A 17,872-nucleotide genomic window follows, 5' to 3' on the forward strand; every position below is an offset into this window, starting at 1 on the left:
CACTAAATCCATACCGGTGACCCAGCGCCTAAATACTAGGCCTCAAATTTAAATCCCTCTAAATCTCTCGTTACCCACCGCTGTACTCTTGTTGCTGGGCAAGATATTTAGTGTCCGTCAAAGCACATTTTTTGTTCTGGGTTGAAGTACAATTCCCAATTTAGCAATTTCATAATTTAGTGGTTTCTGCTATATCAGAGCTATTTGAAATCTATCCCTAAAAGGGTATATAATATTGAAGGTGCACATAGGGTCATTCAGAATAACTTCACACACACCCGCTACTGTGTATTTCCAAGTCTAATTCTGTCACTAAATCCATACCGGTGACCCAGCGCCTAAATACTAGGCCTCAAATTTAATTCCCTCTAAATCTCTCGTTACCCACCGTTGTACTGTTGTTGCTGGGCAAGATATTTAGTGTCCGTCAAAGCACATTTTTTGTTCTGGGTTGAAGTACAATTCCCAATTTAGCAATTTCATAATTTAGTGGTTTCTGCTATATCAGAGCTATTTGAAATCTATCCCTAAAAGGGTATATAATATTCAAGGTGCACATTGGGTCATTCAGAATAACTTCACACACACACGCTTCTGTGCATTTCCAAGTCTAATTCTGTCACTAAATCCATACCGGTCACCCAGCGCCTAAATACTAGGCCTCAAATTTATATCCCGCTGAATTTGAATACAATACATTGGGCCAAATAATATATTTGTTGTTGTGGTGAACCATAACAATGAGAAAAACATCTAGTAAGGGACGCGGACGTGGACATGGTCGTGGTGGTGTTAGTGGACCCTCTGGTGCTGGGAGAGGACGTGGCCGTTCTGCCACATCCACACGTCCTAGTGTACCAACTACTTCAGGTCCCAGTAGCCGCCAGAATTTACAGCGATATATGGTGGGGCCCAATGCCGTTCTAAGGATGGTAAGGCCTGAGCAGGTACAGGCATTAGTCAATTGGGTGGCCGACAGTGGATCCAGCACGTTCACATTATCTCCCACCCAGTCTTCTGCAGAAAGCGCACAGATGGCGCCTGAAAACCAACCCCATCAGTCTGTCACATCACCCCCATGCATACCAGGGAAACTGTCTCAGCCTCAAGTTATGCAGCAGTCTCTTATGCTGTTTGAAGACTCCGCTGGCAGGGTTTCCCAAGGGCATCCACCTAGCCCTTCCCCAGCGGTGAAAGACATAGAATGCACTGACGCACAACCACTTATGTTTCCTGATGATGAGGACATGGGAATACCACCTCAGCATGTCTCTGATGATGACGAAACACAGGTGCCAACTGCTGCGTCTTTCTGCAGTGTGCAGACTGAACAGGAGGTCAGGGATCAAGACTGGGTGGAAGACGATGCAGGGGACGATGAGGTCCTAGACCCCACATGGAATGAAGGTCGTGCCACTGACTTTCACAGTTCGGAGGAAGAGGCAGTGGTGAGACCGAGCCAACAGCGTAGCAAAAGAGGGAGCAGTGGGCAAAAGCAGAACACCCGCCGCCAAGAGACTCCGCCTGCTACTGACCGCCGCCATCTGGGACCGAGCACCCCAAAGGCAGCTTCAAGGAGTTCCCTGGCATGGCACTTCTTCAAACAATGTGCTGACGACAAGACCCGAGTGGTTTGCACGCTGTGCCATCAGAGCCTGAAGCGAGGCATTAACGTTCTGAACCTGAGCACAACCTGCATGACCAGGCACCTGCATGCAAAGCATGAACTGCAGTGGAGTAAACACCTTAAAACCAAGGAAGTCACTCAGGCTCCCCCTGCTACCTCTTCTGCTGCTGCCGCCTCGGCCTATTCTGCTGCTGCCGCCTCGGCCTCTTCCTCCGCCTCTGGAGGAACGTTGGCACCTGCCGCCCAGCAAACAGGGGATGTACCACCAACACCACCACCACCACCTCCGTCACCAAGCGTCTCAACCATGTCACACGCCAGCGTTCAGCTCTCCATCTCACAAACATTTGATAGAAAGCGTAAATTCCCACCTAGCCACCCTCGATCCCTGGCCCTGAATGCCAGCATTTCTAAACTACTGGCCTATGAAATGCTGTCATTTAGGCTGGTGGACACAGACAGCTTCAAACAGCTCATGTCGCTTGCTGTCCCACAGTATGTTGTTCCCAGCCGGCACTACTTCTCCAAGAGAGCCGTGCCTTCCCTGCACAACCAAGTATCCGATAAAATCAAGTGTGCACTGCGCAACGCCATCTGTGGCAAGGTCCACCTAACCACAGATACGTGGACCAGTAAGCACGGCCAGGGACGCTATATCTCCCTAACTGCACACTGGGTAAATGTAGTGGCAGCTGGGCCCCAGGCGGAGAGCTGTTTGGCGCACGTCCTTCCGCCGCCAAGGATCGCAGGGCAACATTCTTTGCCTCCTGTTGCCACCTCCTCCTTCTCGGCTTCCTCCTCCTCTTCTTCCACCTGCTCATCCAGTCAGCCACACACCTTCACCACCAACTTCAGCACAGCCCGGGGTAAACGTCAGCAGGCCATTCTGAAACTCATATGTTTGGGGGACAGGCCCCACACCGCACAGGAGTTGTGGCGGGGTATAGAACAACAGACCGACGAGTGGTTGCTGCCGGTGAGCCTCAAGCCCGGCCTGGTGGTGTGTGATAATGGGCGAAATCTCGTTGCAGCTCTGGGACTAGCCAATTTGACGCACATCCCTTGCTTGGCGCATGTGCTGAATTTGGTGGTGCAGAAGTTCATTCACAACTACCCCGACATGTCAGAGCTGCTGCATAAAGTGCGGGCCGTCTGTTCGCGCTTCCGGCGTTCACATCCTGCTGCTGCTCGCCTGTCTGCGCTACAGCGTAACTTCGGCCTTCCCGCTCACCGCCTCATATGCGACGTGCCCACCAGGTGGAACTCCACCTTGCACATGCTGGACAGACTGTGCGAGCAGCAGCAGGCCATAGTGGAGTTTCAGCTGCAGCACGCACGGGTCAGTCGCACTACAGAACAGCACCACTTCACCACCAATGACTGGGCCTCCATGCGAGACCTGTGTGCCCTGTTGCGCTGTTTCGAGTACTCCACCAACATGGCCAGTGGCGATGACACCGTTATCAGCGTTACAATACCACTTCTATGTCTCCTTGAGAAAACACTTAGGGCGATGATGGAACAGGAGGTGGCCCAGGAGGAGGAGGAGGAGGATGAGGAAGAGGGGTCATTTTTAGCACTTTCAGGCCAGTCTCTTCGAAGTGACTCAGAGGGAGGTTTTTTGCAACAGCAGAGGCCAGGTACAAATGTGGCCAGCCAGGGCCCACTACTGGAGGACGAGGAGGACGAGGATGAGGAGGAGGTGGAGGAGGATGAGGATGAAGCATGGTCACAGCGGGGTGGCACCCAACGCAGCTCGGGTCCATCACTGGTGCGTGGCTGGGGGGAAAGGCAGGACGATGACGATACGCCTCCCACAGAGGACAGCTTGTCCTTACCCCTGGGCAGCCTGGCACACATGAGCGACTACATGCTGCAGTGCCTGCGCAACGACAGCAGAGTTGCCCACATTTTAACCTGTGCGGACTACTGGGTTGCCACCCTGCTGGATCCACGCTACAAAGACAATGTGCCCACCTTACTTCCTGCACTGGAGCGTGATAGGAAGATGCGCGAGTACAAGCGCACGTTGGTAGACGCGCTACTGAGAGCATTCCCAAATGTCACAGGGGAACAAGTGGAAGCCCAAGGCCAAGGCAGAGGAGGAGCAAGAGGTCGCCAAGGCAGCTGTGTCACGGCCAGCTCCTCTGAGGGCAGGGTTAGCATGGCAGAGATGTGGAAAACTTTTGTCAACACGCCACAGCTAACTGCACCACCACCTGATACGCAACGTGTTAGCAGGAGGCAACATTTTACTAACATGGTGGAACAGTACGTGTGCACACCCCTCCACGTACTGACTGATGGTTCGGCCCCATTCAACTTCTGGGTCTCTAAATTGTCCACGTGGCCAGAGCTAGCCTTTTATGCCTTGGAGGTGCTGGCCTGCCCGGCAGCCAGCGTTTTGTCTGAACGTGTATTCAGCACGGCAGGGGGCGTCATTACAGACAAACGCAGCCGCCTGTCTACAGCCAATGTGGACAAGCTGACGTTCATAAAAATGAACCAGGCATGGATCCCACAGGACCTGTCCGTCCCTTGTCCAGATTAGACATTAACTACCTCCCCATAACCATATATTATTGGACTCCAGGGCACTTCCTCATTCAATCCTATTTTTATTTTCATTTTACCATTATATTGCGATGCTACCCAAAGTTGAATGAACCTCTCCTCTGCCTGTGTGCTAGGCCTAAATATATGCCAATGGACTGTTGCAGTGGTGGCTGACATGAAGCCTGATTCTCTGCTATGACATGCAGACTAATTCTCTGCTGACATGAAGCCAGATTGTCTGTTACGGGACCTCTCTCCTCTGCCTGGGTGCTGGGCCTAAATTTATGACAATGGACTGTTGCAGTGGTGGCTGACGTGAAGCCTGATTCTCTGCTATGACATGCAGACTGATTCTCTGCTGTCATGAAGCCAGATTGTCTGTTACGGGACCTTTCTCCTCTACCTGGGTTCTGGGCCTAAATTTATGAAAATTGACTCTTACAGTGGTGGGTGACGTGAAGCCTGATTCTCTGCTATGATATGAAGACTGATTCTCTGCTGACATGAAGCCAGATTGTCTGTTACGGGACCTTTCTCCTCTGCCTGGGTTCTGGGCCTAAATTTATGAAAATTGACTCTTACAGTGGTGGGTGACGTGAAGCCTGATTCTCTGCTATGATATGAAGACTGATTCTCTGCTGACATGAAGCCAGATTGTCTGTTACGGGACCTTTCTCCTCTGCCTGGGTTCTGGGCCTAAATTTATGAAAATTGACTCTTACAGTGGTGGGTGACGTGAAGCCTGATTCTCTGCTATGATATGAAGACTGATTCTCTGCTGACATGAAGCCAGATTGTCTGTTACGGGACCTTTCTCCTCTGCCTGGGTTCTGGGCCTAAATTTATGAAAATTGACTCTTACAGTGGTGGGTGACGTGAAGCCTGATTCTCTGCTATGATATGAAGACTGATTCTCTGCTGACATGAAGCCAGATTGTCTGTTACGGGACCTTTCTCCTCTGCCTGGGTTCTGGGCCTAAATTTATGAAAATTGACTCTTACAGTGGTGGGTGACGTGAAGCCTGATTCTCTGCTATGATATGAAGACTGATTCTCTGCTGACATGAAGCCAGATTGTCTGTTACGGGACCTTTCTCCTCTGCCTGGGTTCTGGGCCTAAATTTATGAAAATTGACTCTTACAGTGGTGGGTGACGTGAAGCCTGATTCTCTGCTATGATATGAAGACTGATTCTCTGCTGACATGAAGCCAGATTGTCTGTTACGGGACCTCTCTCCTCTGCCTGGGTGCTGGGCCTAAATATATGCCAATGGACTGTTGCAGTGGTGGCTGACGTGAAGCCTCATTCTCTGCTATGACATGCAGACTAATTCTCTGCTGACATGAAGACAGATTCTCTGTTACGGGACCTCTCTCCTCTGCCTGGGTGCCGGGGCCTAAATATCTGAGAATGGACTGTTCCAGTGGTGGCTGACGTGAAGCCTCATTCTCTGCTATGACATGCAGACTAATTCTCTGCTGACATGAAGACAGATTCTCTGTTACGGGACCTCCCTCCTCTGCCTGGGTGCTGGGCCTAAATATATGCCAATGGACTGTTGCAGTGGTGGCTGACGTGAAGCCTCATTCTCTGCTATGACATGCAGACTAATTCTCTGCTGACATGAAGACAGATTCTCTGTTACGGGACCTCCCTCCTCTGCCTGGGTGCTGGGCCTAAATATATGCCAATGGACTGTTGCAGTGGTGGCTGACGTGAAGCCTCATTCTCTGCTATGACATGCAGACTGATTCTCTGCTGACATGAAGCCAGATTCTCTGTTACGGGACCTCTCTCCTCTGCCTGTGTGTGTGCTGGGCCTAAATATATGCCAATGGACTGTTGCAGTGGTGGCTGACGTGAAGCCTCATTCTCTGCTATGACATGCAGACTGATTCTCTGCTGACATGAAGCCAGATTCTCTGTTACGGGACCTCTCTCCTCTGCCTGTGTGTGTGCTGGGCCTAAATATATGCCAATGGACTGTTGCAGTGGTGGCTGACGTGAAGCCTCATTCTCTGCTATGACATGCAGACTAATTCTCTGCTGACATGAAGACAGATTCTCTGTTACGGGACCTCCCTCCTCTGCCTGGGTGCTGGGCCTAAATATATGCCAATGGACTGTTGCAGTGGTGGCTGACGTGAAGCCTCATTCTCTGCTATGACATGCAGACTGATTCTCTGCTGACATGAAGCCAGATTCTCTGTTACGGGACCTCTCTCCTCTGCCTGTGTGTGTGCTGGGCCTAAATATATGCCAATGGACTGTTGCAGTGGTGGCTGACGTGAAGCCTCATTCTCTGCTATGACATGCAGACTGATTCTCTGCTGACATGAAGCCAGATTCTCTGTTACGGGACCTCTCTCCTCTGCCTGTGTGTGTGCTGGGCCTAAATATATGCCAATGGACTGTTGCAGTGGTGGCTGACGTGAAGCCTCATTCTCTGCTATGACATGCAGACTAATTCTCTGCTGACATGAAGACAGATTCTCTGTTACGGGACCTCCCTCCTCTGCCTGGGTGCTGGGCCTAAATATATGCCAATGGACTGTTGCAGTGGTGGCTGACGTGAAGCCTCATTCTCTGCTATGACATGCAGACTAATTCTCTGCTGACATGAAGACAGATTCTCTGTTACGGGACCTCTCTCCTCTGCCTGGGTGCCGGGGCCTAAATATCTGAGAATGGACTGTTCCAGTGGTGGGTGACGGGAAGCCAGATTCTCTGCTATGGAACCTCTCTCCAATTGATTTTGGTTAATTTTTATTTATTTAATTTTTATTTTAATTCATTTCCCTATCCACATTTGTTTGCAGGGGATTTACCTACATGTTGCTGCCTTTTGCAGCCCTCTAGCTCTTTCCTGGGCTGTTTTACAGCCTTTTTAGTGCCGAAAAGTTCGGGTCCCCATTGACTTCAATGGGGTTCGGGTTCGGGACGAAGTTCGGATCGGGTTCGGATCCCGAACCCGAACATTTCCGGGATGTTCGGCCGAACTTCTCGAACCCGAACATCCAGGTGTTCGCTCAACTCTACTCATGAGGGCTTTTTTTAATATAATAAAAAAAATGCAGTACTTAGATATTTTCCTGTTTTTCTGTCTCCTCTCATACTACCGTAGCTCGATGTACTGCAGGTCTACAGCAGAAAGTGACGTAAGCGCCTTAGCCCAGCATGTCCTGATAGAAACTGACTGCGATCCCGGAGCCACTGCTGTGCAGTCTACTGCACCAAATACATCTTAACGCTTTCTCTATATAATAACCGAGGAATGCATTCTATGGCTTGCACTACAAGTCTAAGCATGCCTAGGTCTCCCCAGTAATGCAGGGGTTCTGGTATCCTAAGCAGCTACAGGTTGCCTTCGCCAGGGACGAAAAGACAGCACTGCTGCATTAAAGCACATAATGACCTAGGCAATGTCACATACTATGCTGGCAAGACTCAGGCGGCTCTGTAAATCAGATCCATTCCCCCTGGTCTATGACTAAAGTTTTCGATAGTAATTACTCATATATTGCCCCAGAATTCTTGTGCAGCATTAGTGGGAACGCTCCGCTTGATGCACTGCAGTATATGCATTGCAGGTAATATTTCTCTGACTGCAGTAAGACCTAGAATGGAAAAAGCTCCTACAAGGAGATGAGACTGGGATGAAATGCGGCAGTTTGCATAGAAATGACCAGTAGTTGTGATGAAGCCTCTAATCAGCATAGACCTAAATCCATTAAAACGCAGCATAAACCGTATCTACACTCCTCATACACACATTTCCCATCTTATATTCCTGCAGCAGAAGGAAGGGGAAGATTAGCTCGGTGGCATTAGCTGCAATAACAGCAAAAACTGATTTGATGCCCAGTGGGAAGCCTGTGTTAGTTGTGCATTAAATATTACGGAATAAATTGTAAGCTCCTTGGGGAGAGACTTTTGTTCTCTTAAAGAGACAGTGGCACCAATTTTCATAAGAAGGGGACAGTAGCATTCTGCTGTTGGTTTGGCAATGTCAGCTCAATTTCAATTTCTTTAAAGAGGACCTTTCACCGATTATGACATTGTGAACTAAGAATACAGACATGGAGAGCGGCACCCGGGGATCTCACTGCACTTACTATTATCCCTGGGCGCCGCTCCGTTCTCCCGCTATACCCTCCGGTATCTCCGGTCACTAAGTTATGGAAGGCGATGTCTGCCCTTGTTCTGCTGTAGCGCTGGCCAATCGCATTGCAGAGCTCACAGCCTGGGAGAAAATAACCTCCCAGGCTGTGAGCTCTGCGCTGCGATTGGCCAGCGCTAGAGCAGAACAAGGGCAGACTCCGCCTACCATAACTTAGTGACTGAAATCTCTGCCTACTATAACTTAGTGAGCGGAGATACCGGAGGGCATAGCGGGAGAACGGAGCGGCGCCCAGGGATAATAGTAAGTGCAGTGAGATCCCCGGGCGCCGCTCTGCATGTCTGTATTCTTAGTTCACATTGTAATAATCGGTGAAAGGTCCTCTTTAAATTTCCTTGACTTATAATTTATGAAGTAAACAATTCAAATTCCAGTCTTATAACTTTCTGATTTACTCCCCATACAATTTCTATAATGATCCGCTAATTCCCCCATCTCCTAGGTCATGTTCTTTACCTTTGACACATGATCCTCCAAAGTACGTGCTGTCACGTGCAGTCAGACACGTGACATGTGGCACTCCATGTATGTGATGGTAATATGGGCGTGTAATTGAGGGCTCAGTGTTGAAACTCTTGACTTGCCCCCCATACTGGAAGCTGAAAATTAAATCAGGATTAAATTTCACAGCTTGTTTTGATTTTGGATCTCCCGAACGAGCCCTTTACCTTTCTTCCTTGAAGGGGGTGTCTAACTTCAGCAAATAGAATTTATTATGTAGAGAAAGTTAATATAAGCCAATTACTTATGTATTGCTTCCTTTGCTATCTGGGTTTATTTTCCCATCACACTGCACGTTTCCATAGTTACGACCACCCTACAATCCAGCAGTGGTGGCTGTGCTTGCACACTATAGGAAAAAGCACCAGCCTATGTGCCCTCCCACAGTCAGGGCCACAAGTACTCTGTTTGCTGTTATTAAATACAAACCTTCACAGCAGATAAAAAAATCTTTCCTGATCATGTGATGATTATATAGGTGTTCTGATAACTGTACTATAAGGAGACATATACCTGGAACTTAGACAATGACAGGAAACTGAAATTTTGACAGCTTTAATGAATTGATACAGGGTAATGGGGAAATTATATAACATTCCATTATACAATATATAACCTTTATTTTCTCAAAACCGAAAGCTTTTATAATAGACCTAAAAGGGGTTCTCCAGGAATTAAGAAAATGAAAATACTTAAATATTACTTTATTATGAATATATTCCCAAATACCTTACATTAGTTATAATGGCTCGTTTTGTCTGGGGAGCAATCACTGGAAGAAACAAAATGGCCACCGTCCTATTAGTACACACAAAATCTGTCCTAGTCACACAGCAGGACAAGTTTCTTCAGAGCACTGAGGTAAAGAGCTGCCTCATCCTCCTCTCAGCTCTGCTTGTCAGGGATTATGATCCTGAATACAGATGATAGGATCTTTAGCTGAATCTCTGTTGGAATTGAGTTCATGCGCAGATGTGGCTAATGAGCAGCAGCACTCGTATGCAGTCTCCATTACCACAGCCCCTCATCACCATAGTCTGTCCTGTCCATCCTTATGTACTTCACGTCTCCTCATGAACTCCATCCCCACAAAGATTCATCTAAATATTATATTAAACGGTATTCAGGATCATAATTCCTGACAAGCAGAGCAGAGAGGAGGATGAGGCAACTTTTTACCTCAGTGTTGTGAAGTAATATTGCCTGCTGTGTGATTAGGACAGGTTTTGTGTGTACTAATAGGACAGCGGCCATTTTGTTTCTCCTAATCATTGCTCCCTAGACAAAATGAGCCATTATAACTAATGAAAGGTATTTGGGAATATATTTATAATGAAGTAATATTTACATTTTTTAATTTTCTAAATCCTGAAGAACCCCCTTAAAGAGGACCTGTCACCACAAAATGCATTGCAATCTGCAGGCACCATATTGTAGAACAGGAGGATCTGAGCAGATTGATGTACTGTATTTTTCGCCCCATAAGATGCACTTTTTTTCTCCCCAAAGTGGGGAAAATGTCACAGCGACTTATGGTGTGAATACTAATGAGCGCTTCCATTATGGAAGCGCTCAATAGTAGTGGAGGAGTGGGAACCAGTGAATGCAGCGCTCTCCAGACTCTGATCCTATGCTGTCGGCTGTGCTATAGGTGCGCACAGTGTAAGGGCGTTCTGTGATCTCACACTGTGTGTGTTAGGTCACAGCACATCCGATGTCAGGAAGAAGACTAGAGGTGAGAAGCGGTGGCACCCGGACCAGGAGAGGTAAGCAGATTTTTTTTTATTTTATGTGAACTGAGGCTGGGGTCTGATGCCATGAGGCTGGGGGCTAATGACATGAGGCTGATGATAGTAGGCTGGGGGCTGATATGAGGCTGGGGGGCTGATATGAGGCTGGGGGATGATATGAGGCATGGAGATTCTATTTATATTCGGGCTCTTATCTGAGGTCTGATTGGGGGTCATTCACATTGGAGTCTGAGCTGAAGTGTGATTGGGGGTTTTATCTGAGGTCTGATTGAGAGACTTATAATAGGGGTTCTACCACGAAAAATTTTCTACAGTTTTCAAACCAGCACCTGGTTCTGAATACTTTTGAACATGCATGTAATAAAAAATGTATCATAGCCACTGAGTTATTTAATAAAATGTGTCTGTATAGCACCACCAGTTTTTTTCTTATTTCTTTGACCTTACTGAGAAGGCCGCACATGCTCAGTTCCATCCTTCATCTGCCTAGTGAGCTGTGATAGGGAGAGCATGTACACGGCCCCTGAGCTGGGATAGGGAGAGCATGTACACGGCCCCTGAGCTGCAGCAGAAAAGACACTCCCCTTGAGCTGTCAGTGTGATATAAATCAAGCAGAGCAATGAATGAGGAGATCTCTGGATCGATGTGAGGTACAGCGCTGGTTCTAGCTTTGTTAGAAAGAGATTGTCATTTACTATATGAAGTCTGATTTTCATTTTTTTTACATTAGTCATGGGATAACCCCTTTAACATTGGGGGTATGATCTGAGGTCTGATTGAAGGACTTAACATTGAGGGTCTGATTAGGACTGTGAACTGAGTTCTGATTAACATTGGGGGTCTGATCTGAGGTTTAAAAACCTATGTGCGTCTTGTGGGCCTGTGCGTCTTATAGGGTGAAAAATACAGTATATTTTTATAGGAAAAGATTCAGTAAAACTTGTAATTTATACATTTATATCTTTGCTTTTTACACCTCCTGTGAAGAGCTATGGGAACAGGGAGGAGGTGTTAGCAGTGATTGATAGAATTGTGAGACTGTCAGTCACTGGTAACATCTCCATACTGTACCAATGGCTATTCACAGGGGGTGTAAAAAGCTAAGATATAAATGTATAAATTACAGGTTTTACTAAAGTTTTTGCCACAAAAATATGCTATAAATCTACTCAGCTTTCCCTGCTCTATAACAAGGTGCTATCATATTGCAACGCATTTTGCTTTGACAGTTCTCTTTAACTGACAATTCCCTCATACAGAACCATCCACTTCAGTTGGAATCAATTCCCTAATAGCACTAGAGGCTTGCAGTCAGTTCCCCACCATTGTCCCATAGGTACCATCAGCAGAGCACAAAGAACTTTTTCAGTAGCCTGTATTCTCACATTCCGGAATTGCTTTGGCAGAATACAGGCTGCTATAAATGACTACTTTTTTCTGCTGCTGCTTCAGAGCAACATCAGGAAATGTGAGGTGTGACTGGAACACTCCATTTTTGGAAAATAAATAATTATTCTAAGGAAGTGCTTATTATGTTTGCAGAACCTCTTGCTGCCATGAACTCAGACTACAATATGCATAAATGTTTTTGGTGTCTGTTGGAAGAGAAGGTATATAAATTAAATGATTTATAGTCCCATTTTTTTCACAATAGAACATAGGACACATATCAGACATTGAAAGTGAGATATTTTATTAGTTCATGAAAAAAACACCTCATTAATGTATACCTTTGGGGGCATTTTTTTTAATTATTGCATTAAAAATATGGAAACCCTTTTCTATGCACAGGGCTGAGATGCTCCATTAGCAGGATCTGTATTTTCCCTCTTTATCGTCAGGCAGGAAACTGACAGGCTACTTATCTCTGCTCTCTGAAGCTCAATCCTTATCTTACTGATAAGAATGTGGTTTAAATAACTGTTTATGACCTCTTAGTAATTTAAAGATAAGGGTTATTAGATGACCGGCACAAAGTAAAAGTGAAAGTAGGATTCACACAGCTACAAAAAGTTAACCCATTGTGACAGAATGGCTCAATATTTTTCATAAAGACCATTTGAAAAAATTATTTTTAGCCCAAAGTGAGTAAAATGCAATCATAATAAAATAGCCTTTAACTTAATGGAAGCAACACATCTCAAAAAACTTTGTGACAGGGCCATGTGTACCATTGTGTAGCATCCCCTCTTCTTTCACCAACAATCTGTACACTTCTAGACGTCTGAATAGGGGCATATGTTTAGTATTGATTGTGTTTTTCCAGATGTGTAAGCTGCCCACATCATTGGCACTAATGCAACCCCATGCCATCAGAGATGTAAGCTTTTGAACCGTGCACTGATAACAAGATGGATGGTCCCTCTCCTCTTGTGTCCGCAGAACACGGTGCCTGTGGTTTCCAAAAACAATTTTGAATTTTGATTCAAAGAACACACCACTGGACAGTTTTCTATTTAGCCTTAGTCCATTTTAAATTAGTTTTTCGCCAGAGAAGACATTGACGTTTCTGGATCATGTTGACCTATAGCTGCTTCTTTGCATGATACAGCTTTAACTTGCATTTGTGGGTTGCACAGAGAACTGTGTTCATAGACAATGATACCTGGAAGTGTTCATGAGCCTATGCAGTGATTTCCTGTACAGAATCACGCCTGTCTTTAATGCAGTACCACTTTAGGGCCCGTAGATCACGAGTTTCTAATACTGACCATTGGCCTTGTCCCTTGCGCACATTGACTTCTCCGATTTCTCAGAATCTTTTGATGATATTATGTACTACAGATGGTGGGATATTCAACGTTTTCACAATTTTATATTGAGGAACATTTTTCTGAAATTGTTTTACAATTTTTAGATGCAGGTTGGGTAAACTTCAGCCCATATTTGCCTTTCTAACAGGCTCTTTTTATACCCAGTAATGTGACTTAGTTGAAAATTGTTCTTCCAGCTTCTTTGTATTAGTACAACTTCCAGCTGTTTGTTGACCCTGTCCTAACTTTTTTGAAACGTGTTGCTGCCATAAAGTTCTAAATGAGCTAATGATTTTCATGAAATCGTAAAATATCTCACTTTCAGCATCTGATATGTGTTCTATAATCTACTATGAATAAAATATGGCTTTTGACATTTGTAAATCATTACATTCTGTTTTTATTTGCATTGATTTACATTTTACACAGTGTCCCAACCTTTTTGGAATTGGGGTTGTCTATCTATTAATATACAAGTACAGGCTCAGACTGGCCCACCAGGGAGGCGCGGGATTCCTCGGTGGGCCCACAGTCTCCTGCGCCCAGAGATAAGACGGAGGAGTAAATATTTATCTTGTTTCTCAGGAGAGATAATTATTGTAGCCACTGGGTGGCAGTATCGCACAGCGATGCAGCCTCCTACTGGTATAAATTGTACAGGAGGCCCCGCAATATCTTTTAAACCTTCCGGGCTGCTGGCAGTGAAGGAGGAGAGAACATGTCTGGCCATCCTTCTGCCCTCCCTGCTGTCAGAAAACTGGCTGCTGGAGAGAAGGACTCCTCTGTGGTGCTGGGCTGATTTCTCAGGTGTGTGACAGTAGTGAGAATTTAAGGGATAAATAGGGGATTTGTTTATAGCAGACACAGATCTGTGTAGGTGTGCTGCTCTCTGGAGAGTTCAGAGTGGCATCGGGGGAACTCTGCCCTAGGTCCCCCCAATGCCTCTGTTTTAGGTGCATCCCCATTAGTGCCACAGCTCCAGATGTCCCCCAATGCCCTCACTCTAAATGCTCCCCTAATATTGCCTCTTCTCCAGTTGCCCCCTAATACCTCTGCTCCAGGATCACCACTATTACCCTGCCTCAGGCCACCCTAATGCCTCTGCTTTAGGTGCACCCCCATAAATGCCCCAGCTCCAGATGCTCCTACTCTAAATGCACCTCTAATATTGCCTCTTCTCCAGTTGCCCCCTAATACCTCTGCTCTAGGATCCCCACTATTACCCTGCCTCAGGTGACCCTAATGTCTCTGCTTCAGCTATGACACTCCGTTTGTGCCCTTTGATTACGTTGCTGCTCTAGCACCTTTGCTTGGGCTTTGTTAAAGGTTGTGACCTGCAAAGGGGGTTGGACTTATGACTGAAAAATTCTGCACAATGTGTCACATTCTCCAGTATTGACACGTATGGTTTACATGGCGGTAGTGATGATATTCCGTATTTATAGGCAACACTGCTGCCATGTAAAGAGATACTGGTGGTGGAGTGGTGGAGGATTTAAAGGGGTTGTCCGGGTTTTCAATATATCCTCTCCACACCATAGGGCATAACTAAATTGACTAGTGGGGTCTCATTCTGCGACCCCCACTGATCCCAGGAATGGGTCCTGTTCCCCCTTTTTGATGGTGTGGCAGGCTACACATGTGCCCTGCTGCTCCATTTATTCTCTTTGGGACCACTGGAAATAGCCAACGCTATACTCTGCCATCTCCAGCGACCCCATAGAGAATGGATGGAGAGGCAGGGCATATGCTCAACCTGTCACTCAATCAAGAAGGGGTATCAGTGGGGGCTCCAGTGTTCAGACCCCCACGAATCACTTAGTTATCCCCGATCCTGTGGATAGAGGATAACTAGAAAAGTGGACACAGGTCCTTTAAAAAAGCAAGCATTTCTATTTTAGGGCTCGTTCACACGACCGTATGGCTTTTTCAGTGTTTTGCAGGTCGTTTTTAACAAATCTGTTTTTCCATTTTTTTGTTTCAGTAGTGTTTCCGGTTCCGTTACGTTTCTCCGTTACGTTTTTTCTGTATGGCATATACAGGTCCTTCTAAAAAAATTAGCATATTGTGATAAAGTTCATTATTTTCTGTAATGTACTAATAAACATTAGACTTTCATATATTTTAGATTCATTACACACCTAACTGAAGTAGTTCAAGCCTTTTATTGTTTTAATATTGATGATTTTGGCATACAGCTCATGAAAACCCAAATTTCCTATCTAAAAAAATTTGCATATTTCATCCGACCAATAAAAGAAAAGTGTTTTTAATACAAAAAAAAGTCAACCTTCAAATAATTATGTTCAGTTATGCACTCAATACTTGGTCGGGAATCGTTTTGCAGAAATGACTGCTTTAATGCGGTGTGGCATGGAGGCGATCAGCCTGTGGCACTGCTGAGGTGTTATGGAGGCCCAGGATGCTTTGATAGCGGCCTTAAGCTCATCCAGAGTGTTGGGTCTTGCGTCTCTCAACTTTCTCTTCCCAATATCCCACAGATTCTCTATGGGGTTTAAGTTCAGGAGAGTTGGCAGGCCAATTGAGCACAGTAATACCGTGGTCAGTAAACCATTTACCAGTGGTTTTGGCACTGTGAGCAGGTGCCAGGTCGTGCTGAAAAATGAAATCTTCATCTCCATAAAGCTTTTCAGCAGATGGAAGCATGAAGTGCTCCAAAATCTCCTGATAGCTAGCTGCATTGACCCTGCCCTTGATAAAAAACAGTGGACCAACACCAGCAGCTGACATGGCACCCCAGACCATCACTGACTGTGGGTACTTGACACTGGACTTCAGGCATTTTGGCATTTCCCTCTCCCCAGTCTTCCTCCAGACTCTGGCACCTTGATTTCCGAATGACATGCAACAGTCCAGTGCTGCTTCTCTGTAGTCCAGGTCAGGCGCTTCTGCCGCTGTTTCTGGTTCAAAAGTGGCTTGACCTGGGGAATGCGGCACCTGTAGCCCATTTCCTGCACACGCCTGTACACGGTGGCTTTGGATGTTTCTACTCCAAATTCAGTCCACTGCTTCCGCTGCTCCCCCAAGGTCTGGAATCGGTCCTTCTCCACAATCTTCCTCAGGGTCTGGTCACCTCTTCTCGTTGTGCAGCGTTTTCTGCCACACTTTTTCCTTCCCACAGACTTCCCACTGAGGTGCCTTGATACAGCACTCTGGGAACAGCCTATTCGTTCAGAAATTTCTTTCTGTGTCTTACCCTCTTGCTTGAGGGTGTCAATGATGGCCTTCTGGACAGCAGTCAGGTCGGCAGTCTTACCCATGATTGCGGTTTTGAGTAATGAACCAGGCTGGGAGTTTTTAAAAGCCTCAGGAATCTTTTGCAGGTGTTTAGAGTTAATTAGTTGATTCAGATGATTAGGTTAATAGCTCGTTTAGAGAACCTTTTCATGATATGCTAATTTTTTGAGATAGGAATTTGGGGTTTTCATGAGCTGTATGCCAAAATCATCAATATTAAAACAATAAAAGGCTTGAACTACTTCAGTTGGTGTGTAATGAATCTAAAATATATGAAAGTCTAATGTTTATCAGTACATTACAGAAAATAATGAACTTTATCACAATATGCAAATTTTTTGAGAAGGACCTGTACTGTATACAGTAATTACATAGGAAAAATTGGGCTGGGCATAACATTTTCAATAGATGATTCCACAAAAACGGAACGGATACGGAAGACATACGGAGTACATTCTGTATGCGTTCCATTTTTTTTGCGGACCATTTGACTCGAATGGAGCCACGGAACGTGATTTGCGGGCAATAATAGGACATGATCTATCTTTGAACGGAACGGAAAAACAGAAACGGAATGCATACGGAGTACATTCCGTGTTTTTTATTTTTTTTGAGGAACCATTGAAATGAATGGTTGCGTGTATGGAACGCAAAAAACGGTCCATATACGGAACGCAAGAAAGCGTTCGTGTAAACGAACCCTTAGTTTGATACATATTTTGGGCCAGATTTTTAATTTTTATTTTATTTTTTTACACCCAAAGAAAACCTTTAAGGATAGGGAATGTGAAAAGGTCCAACAGCTATGACACGACAGGTGATAAGTGTCTGATTGATGGGGGACTGACTGCTGGTACCCCCATGATCAAGGGAACGTGGTCTTAAGACCCTTGTGCACATAGATTGGTGTTAATGTAATTGGATGTCTCATGTCAATGGTATTGGTAAGACCGCTCGAGCCTCCCTGGTTCCTACCTTTCACCCCTCACCATTAAAATAACAGCCGGACAACGTTTCGGATTAAATTGGCCACAGCAGCCTTTTTATTAAATAACAAATAAATAACAAATAATCATTCTACATAACATGATTTAAACCTGAGTAAAATGACATGGGAGGTCCTAGAAGCCCCAATAAACCACTGCACCCAAACAAACTGGCAACTCCATCTTGCCCCCAGCCGATGAATACCAGCTCGGAGGCACCAACTGATGGATGCCTAATTCCTCCACTCCAATTCAACC

At 45.8% G+C, this 17,872-nt stretch overlaps 1 protein-coding gene across 5 annotated transcripts in view; it reads right to left on the reverse strand.

The window, feature by feature from the left end:
• Positions 1-17,872, reverse strand: part of LOC122926679 (potassium voltage-gated channel subfamily C member 1-like) — a 146,506-nt gene that overhangs the window by 103,278 nt on the left and 25,356 nt on the right. The window lies entirely within an intron of this gene.

Source organism: Bufo gargarizans, chromosome 2, assembly GCF_014858855.1.
Source record: "Bufo gargarizans isolate SCDJY-AF-19 chromosome 2, ASM1485885v1, whole genome shotgun sequence".
Taxonomy (NCBI): Eukaryota; Metazoa; Chordata; class Amphibia; order Anura; family Bufonidae; genus Bufo; species Bufo gargarizans.